General features: G+C 37.9%; 1 non-coding gene across 1 annotated transcript; it reads left to right on the forward strand.

Moving 5' to 3' along the window:
* Positions 1-5574: 5574 nt before the first annotated feature.
* Positions 5575-5764, forward strand: LOC111723245. The gene has a single exon (XR_002771827.1). It is a non-coding gene; the product is annotated as a U2 spliceosomal RNA (small nuclear RNA).
* Positions 5765-8911: the final 3147 nt, after the last annotated feature.

Raw genomic sequence — 8911 nt, forward strand, 5'->3', positions numbered from 1 at the left:
GGACACAGCCATCCCAGAAACAGAAATATGGACAAGATAGAAAAGGGTGATGCGAGATAAAGACAGGAGAAAGATGGCTCTGGTGGGGGGAGCCGTAATCATAGTCTGTGGCTTCTTGCTAGTGAAGTAGAATAGTTTGGGCAAGATGCAGAAAAGGTTTGGGGGGCAGAAGGTCATTTTTCAGGGGGTAATGCATTCTATTACTTGGATTCTCATGATAGTGACACCAAATTTGACTTGGTAGGAATGTCCACCTCTTTCTAGTTCCATCCTCTCTTCTTAATTGTAGAACTTGTCCAGAATCATGGGTGACTCTACGGTGTCACACTTAGTGCAGTAAATAGGAGGAAAAGATTCAGAGGAATAATGCTGGTCTCCAATGACAGTGACTCTGTGTTAATGGCCACAGGTTACTCAACCTCTGTTGCCTCAGGTTCCTAATCTGTAAGGGAGAGGGTCAAAGCACTTCAACAGTTTATTAAATTCATAATGCAATATGCCTAATACAGTGCTGGGATGTCTAACATGCTTCAAATAAGTGCCAGTTAATATTTTTATTATGTCAAGGTAGAATAGAGGACATTCTTTTTCTCTCTGTGATTATCGTACACTCCTGGTTCCATGGGCCCCACCAATGCCTCAACACATGCCCTGCCTTGTACAATCAAGGACCTTCCTGTAACAGCACTCTTGGACCTAGATGAACCTGTAGGGGGGGACATTTATTTATCTCCCAAAATGAAAGTGTGTTGTTCAGGATTACCACTTCCATTTCTCCTGGGGACCTGAACTAGAAGGAAGATTTTCTAAACAAGCAAACACAGGTTTCAGGTGCTCATTACTTTGCTGAGGGGATGAGAAGACAATTTTACTTTCTCAAACATCTTTGTAGCGCCAGTGTTTGATGGGTAGGGGCTTATATTATGGTTAATCCACTTATCATTCTTTCATCTAAATAAAAATGTATTTACCCTCTATTCAGGCTTCTCACTACTCAACTTCTAAAGTAAGACAGAAATAAGCAAAGAAAGAAAGAAAACACAATAGCTTATCTTTATTGTGCTTTTAACAAAATTCCATTGAATAATGTTAAATTCATCTCCAAGGGAGGGTACACGTTCTTAATATTTGTTAAAATCTTTTTTAGCAAAGTCTCCATGATTCATTTTGGAATCTTTTCTTAGGCATTTTCTCTGTCAGGGCCAGTCTTCTTACAGACTGCCTTGAGAAGGAAGTTTTCTGAGCAGCGTTTTCTATAAATTCTCTTCAAAATTTTCCTACAGAGAAAATTCCCGAAGACAATGTTCCCATGAATAAAATCACACTCTGCCTGCCAAGAATCATCATTTTGGAAAAAGAAGTAACATCCTAGCAACAATCTTCTAAGTCTTTAGAATCTGAGGCAGCATTCAAAATATAGTCAGTATAACATGTTTAAGGGGCTTCTTTCTAACTATGGCGCATTATCAAAGTATTAAACAATGTTGTGAGAATCTGAAAGTCATTTGGGGGTAATGTCCTTTAAGTGTCTAAGTATAACGTAAATATATATGTGTGTGTATGCACATGCCTGTGTGGTACTTGAAATACTTCCAATAATATTGACTATTTTAAACCAGGCTTGGTCTGCTAAGGCAGACAAAACTGAATTCCAGCGATAACCCTACTACTCAATATCAGTATGTTCTTGATTAAAATTCTAAGCCACTGTTAAGTTTTAGCTTTTAATCTGCAATGTGGTATCCCAGAACAAGATTGTTTGAAGTATGACTGATATACGAGATAGGATGTATAACGTCCTCTATGGAGTGCATTTCCCATAAGTATGGAAGTTAGACATGTATTTTAAAATACTTCAAACATAGTCAGAACAATATTGTCTTTTAGGGCAGTGTCAGCAAAGAATGTTGTCAAGGTCTTCACTGAAAATAAACTAGTTTTGATTAAATATAAACATCATTTCCATTGTTGGTCTTTACTGTGAATATTAAATTATACCACCTATGGTGTTTGTTAAGAGAATATGAAAGCTTTTGATCAAAAATTCATCCCCAAATTTCAATCTTTAAAAATACTATCCACACTTCTTCGTTGAAAGTAATGATGCTTTAATCAAGAATCATTATATCAAGGATGTAATTGTTGAATTAGCCTTAAAAATCAGGTCAAATGAATACAGGAAGAAGGTAATCAGAGAGAGCAGTTCATTAGCTCATGAGAAAGAGAAGCTGTCATGTCTGGGCTGAGACAAAGTTGGTCAGCTTGTCCTGCCAAAGAAATGTCGTGGGGAGGAATTATTTTGTCCAGGAAAGTGTCCTAAGAGGAATGTTCCTTTAAAGTCCATGCTAAAATCTGCTATTTTGGGTATTAAGACTGTATTCTACTAAAAAGAAATTGCTACAGCAGTGCCATTTTACCAATAAAAGCCATAATGTTCTGCTACTAGTGACATGCTTTGGTTTGATCTTTAAAAGCCTGAAAATGCCACAGGGAATGAGTGTTAGGCATCAAGTATGTCTTATTTCCATGTAATTTGTCTGCCCCACACCCAGAATTTGGGATCTGTATTGGACAGTCCTGAAATTTCCCTGAAGTAGCCTCCACTAGCCGCCCAAGAAGCTCTGGATGAACTCTTGGAAAGTTAGACCTAGACGCTCAGAGATGCGATAGGTCCCGAATTTGGCTATAATTTAAAGGACTGAGTGCAGTTGAGTTTCAAACCTCTTGGACGTAACACTGACTGCAGTTCATCAATAGGATAGAGACACTTTGAGTCTCTGGAACTGGAGGTGATGGAGAACCCATTCTGGATTGCCTAAGGCATAACGTCCTAAATCCCTGAGAGGTTGCAGCTGTCTTATTGCAAATCTACACATTTAGCATGAAGAAAGAAATCATAGGATCCAAACAATTGGCCCAATGCATTCAGCTTTGTGAGAGACACTATAGTGAGGTTGAGAATAAGCTTCTGGAAAATGTCAGGAATCTCATCCAGAGGTGGTTGGAAAAGAGTTTCGGTTGAAGTTTATTATGGAATGGGAATGCATGGGTGGAACTGCACAAGTCATAAGCTTCTCTAAACTCTCTAAGGCAAAGAATGGAAGTTGGGGAAGTGTGGAAAATTAATTGCATCCATGGTCCCCATTGATGACTATCTATGCTCTTTATGATGTGGTCTTTCAATCTCTCCAATAAAGAGATAGAGTCTATTTCCTCTCCTCTAGAATCCTGGGACTTACTTTGGTCAACAGGTTATGCCAAAAGAGAATGTACGATAATTCCTAGCATAGGCCTCAAGAGGCTTTTTGAGCTTCCACTTGCCAACTTGGAACTTTGCCTTAGCCAGAGAACAACTCTGGACTAATAACCAGAAATGTGTTCACATAGCAAGCCTGTGACTGCTATCCTTGGAAATTTCTACTTGACAGGCCCTTAGAAACTTGGATTTGGGGAATGTTCCCACCACTCTAATTAATAAGAGTAGCTCACTGTGCCTAACCTGTTTGTACCAATAATATGGTTGTTGTTGAACACTTGCTTTCATTCTGAGAATCTAGAATTTTGGTATGATCCAAGCAGAGGATGCTTATGTAACCAGCCCCTAATATAATCTCTGGGCACTAATGATCTTCCTTGGGAGATAATTTCAGACGTGTTGTCACAATTCATTGCTAGGAGAATTTGGCACATCCCATATGATTCCACTGAGAGAGGATTTTTGGAAACTTGTGCCTGGTTTTCTCAGGACATTGTTTTATATGTCTTCTGCTTTTGCCAATTTTTCATTGTTATCTTTTTCCTATAGTAATTTATAACCATGAGTATGACTGTATGCTGAGACCTGTGACTCCTCTTGGAATCAATGAATCTAGGAAAGAATTTTGAGGAACTCTGACATAGATAGTCTATTAAAGAATGAGAGAACATATGACACAGAAAATTTTCCCACCTGATCCCACTCTATATCAGCTAACATCCAGCTGACTTCCAGATGTGTGCATGAATGTGTCTCAGATAAACTTCCAGAGAGAGGAGAAAATCTGAGTTTGCTTGTTATTTAGTGGTAATGAGTATAGTATTGGCCAGCCAAGCTCAGCCAAGATCAGCAAACCCTGTAAATTTGTGATACCATCTGACCTGTAATCTCGTCAGAAGTAATACACAATTGTTGTTCTCAGACGCTACATTTTAGGGTAATTTGTTACTCAGCAATAGCTAGCTGATACAAGAAGCCAATGAATTAAATAAAATATAACTAAAAGTCTTCAGAACGAAGTTTAAAACTTGACTGATAAGGAAAATAGTTGAGGGGTTTTGGTCTGACAAAATCCAAATCCTTTGCAAATTAGTCAGTATTGGTTAACTGAAGGTGATGGTTCAAGCCAAAGATATAGAACTGGTTTTAAATCATAAAAGTGTTCTCCATAATTTGTCAAGAAATATGTGAATTCTTTTTTAATTAGGGTATAGGTATAACACCTTTCTTTGACCCAACTTTTAAGTTTCTAATTGCTTCCAGTGTTAATCATAAAACCTAGATTTAAAGACAGTTATCCCTAAAGGGTGAGCAAAGTTTCTTGGATGACTTTAATAAAACACTAATATTTAAACATTACCTTTGGTTACGTTTCATTGCGACATTTTTAGATCTAAAAAACCCAAACCACAGTGGAGTCAACTGTTGATCCTTCAGTAATTTCTAGCATCACTCTGACGATGAAATATTTGTGTCCTTATGAAATCATCCTGCCAAAATTTAGACTTGATAAAAAGAACAGCAATATTCTTTCACTTATTATTTTGAATTAAACAAAAATGTGTATTTTATAAATAAATCACTTAAAAATTACTGTAAAATAGGAAGAAGTAGCTCATAACTATCCATACAGGGTACCCATGAAATAAAATATGCTGAAGAACTATAAAATAGAACCTGATAAATATCTCTGCTGCAAACCAAAATGGGGAAAACAATTTCAATTTTTCATGGGAGGTACACTTGCTACATATTTTTGAACTCTTGGAAAAGCTATTAAGTTCACAGTGTCCCATAAATTTTGTAAGAAGCACTCTTGACATTAAATTAATTAAGGAAAATAAATAGTAGACTTCCTGGAATCACCCAAATGTGCTTTCTCATAATTAGATTATTTCACGTACATTCATTATATCTAACTTCATTAATCTCAAGAGTTCAATTTGACCCAGCACACTAAACATATATATATTCTTTTCCAACAGATATATAAGAGATAAATTGGCAAATATTGAAAAAAGGAGTTTGTTAGTGAGTACATTGCAAATTAATGGAGCAGAAATTTTAAATTTTAATGGCCTGCAAATAAAAACAATTTTCTGTATTTCAGTAGATGATATTTTTTCTTGGATTTATATCACATAAGCTGAGTTTTTCTTTTTTGGTTATTCTACTTATTAGTTTCCTAAAAATTATTTTATTAATTAGACAAGGGTTCCACACACATCGGCAATCGAACTGTAATACTTAGTTTGGCATCAAATATGTTCTGGTTTGCTCAGCCGGTTAGTAATGCATGCTATTATCAGTGCCAGTGGACACTTGCCAGCCTTTCAGCTAAGCTCATATATAGTATCTGTTCTTATCATTTTAATGTCTGATATGTCCTTTATCTGAGGACAAGATATTAAATGGATTTGGGGAAGTAGGGGATGGAGTAGGATCTTGTTCCATCCACTCCACACATTGACCTGGTATTGCAATACTTCCAGAAATACTGCACCCCCTGGGGGATTCTTCCTTTAAAATCAAATGACTGAGGCATCTGAGGACCCTCCACAGCAAAGCTAAAGACATGGGTATAGTCTGCCTTCTTCTTGTCAAGTCCGAATGAGGTGCCATTACATTGGTGAGAGTAGGGTAATATTAGATGGACTTGTAGCAAAGACTTAAATAGGGAGCAAGCAAACCGAACCTCAAGCCGCTACTACCTAAGCCCCCTGTTTCATCAACACATGCAAAATATGCATCCATACTGCAAGATGTAAGTGGAAGCTATTGGGATACGAATGATTAGAATTTAATAAATGGGCTCAATGCCCATAGCTCAGTGGTTAGGGCACTAGCCACATACACTTGGGCTGGTGGGTTCGAACCTAGTCCAGGCCTACTAAACAACAATGACAACTGCAACAAAAAACTAGCCGGGTATTGTGGTGGGTGCCTGTAGTCCTAGCTACTTGGGAGGCTGAGGCAAGAGACTCACTTAAACCCCAGAGTCTGAGGTTGCTGTGAGCTGTGATGCTATGGCACTCTACCAAGGGTGACTTAGTGAGACTCTGGTCTCAGAAAAAAAGAATTTAATAAATGTTTCACTTGGTATACAATCCTGCCTATTATTTGAATTAAACCTTTCTTCTTGCTCTCAAAGCGATGCATCTTTTCATTACAAGTCAATTCAGCATAAGAATTAAGGAAGAAAAATATGATTTATATTATTTTGTAGTTTTGAAAAGATGAGATTTAACTTTTCACAGAATCAATACATATATACAAAAATGAGGAAATTATGCAACTTTAGGGGGGAAATACATGAATGTATAGCTCTTTCATCAAAAGTGGAAAATGAGATCAGAATGTATTTAAGATGTAACACTATTGCATATTAATTTGAATTTATTCTCCTAGAAACACAAATCTGACATATCAAACTTGTAACCACAAAATATTGTCTCACAAAATTTCTGTACGCTAACCCCAAGTAAATATAATTATGATCAGTTAAAGAGAAATTACACCTGTAATCTTAGCACTTTGGGAAGAAGATTGCTTGAGCTCAGGACTTTGAGACGAGCCTGAGCAAAAGCGAGACCCCATCTCTACTAAAAATACAAAAGCTAGCTGGGCATTGTGGCAGTGCCTCTATGCCCAGCTACTCAGGAGGCTGAGGCAGGAGGATTTCTTGAGCCCAGGAGTTTCAGGTTGTTGTGAGCTATGATGGCACAGCACTCTAGCCAGGGTAATAGAGTGAAACTCTGCCTCCAAAAACAAACAAACAAACAAAAAAAAAGAAGAAGTTATGGAGATGGTAGCAATTTGAGAACCACTCCTGCCTCACTTTTTCCTGAATCTCCGCAGAAGTGATTCAGTTGTAAATGGAAGACAAATCACTCTTCCCCAGAGAACATGAAGTTTTTGTTTTGTTTTGTAGTAATTCCCTAGTTAGGTACTGGGGAGGATTCCTAGTCTAAAAGTTTAATATAACCCAAGACAAATGTGACGATTAACTGTGTCAACGTAGCTTTCTTTTGATGAGATTGACATTAAAACTGGTGAATAGTGAATTTTAAGGGAGTAGAGTGGCCTCCAGAGGTGGGTGTGTCTGGTTCAGGCAGTTGAAGGCCTGAAAACAACAAAGTGATGGGCCTCCCTGACAAAGAGGGAACTATCTTCAGGCTCTATCTCCAGGCTCTATCTGAGCAGTGGGCTGTCATCAGTCGCTGCCTGCTGAGCTCTTAGACAAGACTGCTCTATCGGCTCACCAGGCTCTCCAGGCTGCCAATTTTAAGGGGGGAACTGCACCACTAGCTCTCCTGGGTCTCCAGCCTACAGGCCCACACTGAAGATTTCAACTCGCCAGCCTCCATAATCTATCTGACTCAATTCCTTATAAAAAATTTCCTTGTATATGAGTATAGAACCAATAAGACACATGTATAAAAATTGGGAGATGTTATAGATTGATAATAGATATATAGTAGTCCCCCTCTATCTACAGTTTTGTTTTCTGTGGTTTCAGTTACCTGGGGTCAACCATGGTTCAAAAATTTCAAATGGAAAATCCCAGAAAACAAACAATCCATAAGTTTTTAATTGTATGTTGTTCTGAATAATGTGATGAAAGCTCATGCCATCCCACTCCATCCTGCTGAGATGTAAATCACCCCTTTGTCCAGTGGCCCCATACTGCAGGCACTACCCACCTGTGAGTCATTGAGTATCCCTGTCAGTTATCAAATTGACTGTTGTGGTATTGCAGTGCTTGGAATCAAGGCACCCTTATTTTACTTCATAATGGTTCCAAAGTGCAGGAGTAGTGATGCTTGCAATTGGAATAAACCAAGGAGAAACCATAAAAGCATTTCTGTGAGGTGGAAAGGTGAAAGTACTCAACTTCATAGGGAAAGGGAAAAAAATTAAATGCGGAGACTACTGAGATCTGTGGCAACAACCAATCTTGTAGAAATTCTTATATAATCTGTGCAGGGTTTGGTGCTATTCAGTTTTTCAGGCATCCACTAGGGGGTCTAAGAACATGTCCCTTTGTAGAAAAAGGGGGACTGCTACACACACACACACACACACACACACAACCATACCCATGTTAATGCTGAATTGTCAAGAGAAGCTTGACTAATACAGATTTTGATCCTGAGAATTACTCTGGAGAAAGAGAATCTTAAGTTTGTATTAGAACTCTGACTAATGCAGTAAATATAAATGGAATTTTGAAAGCTTTGGCCAGATGTTTGTGCAATTAACTAAAAGATAGCCCTCTATGTATGGAAGGTCTCTAATTAGAGTTCCATGCATGTTACAGGCTCCCAGGATTAAGTCTAAAGCATAAATAGAAACAGTTAAGCTGCCATTACTCTGTGTAACAGTAAGACTAATGTTAAAAGGCTCACTACGATGAGCCTTTGGTCCATAGTAGCCACTGGTTTCCTCCTAGGGAAGCATCAGGCTGCTTTACCACATTTTTGGTTCTATGTAGCTTTCTAAAACTAATAAAATAGGCAAGGCATAGAAGTTTAGCTGTCATTCTCAGAAACTTCTGAAATGGTTTGGAAAGCAATGCAAGCCAATGATATATGGTGCTTATTTTATTTTTCATCTTAAATTATCCCTGTTCTTCTTTCCATTCTTGCTTATGAA

The sequence above is a fragment of the Otolemur garnettii genome, unplaced genomic scaffold, assembly GCF_000181295.1.
Source record: "Otolemur garnettii isolate 467f Iridium unplaced genomic scaffold, OtoGar3 scaffold00009, whole genome shotgun sequence".
NCBI classification, from domain to species: Eukaryota; Metazoa; Chordata; class Mammalia; order Primates; family Galagidae; genus Otolemur; species Otolemur garnettii.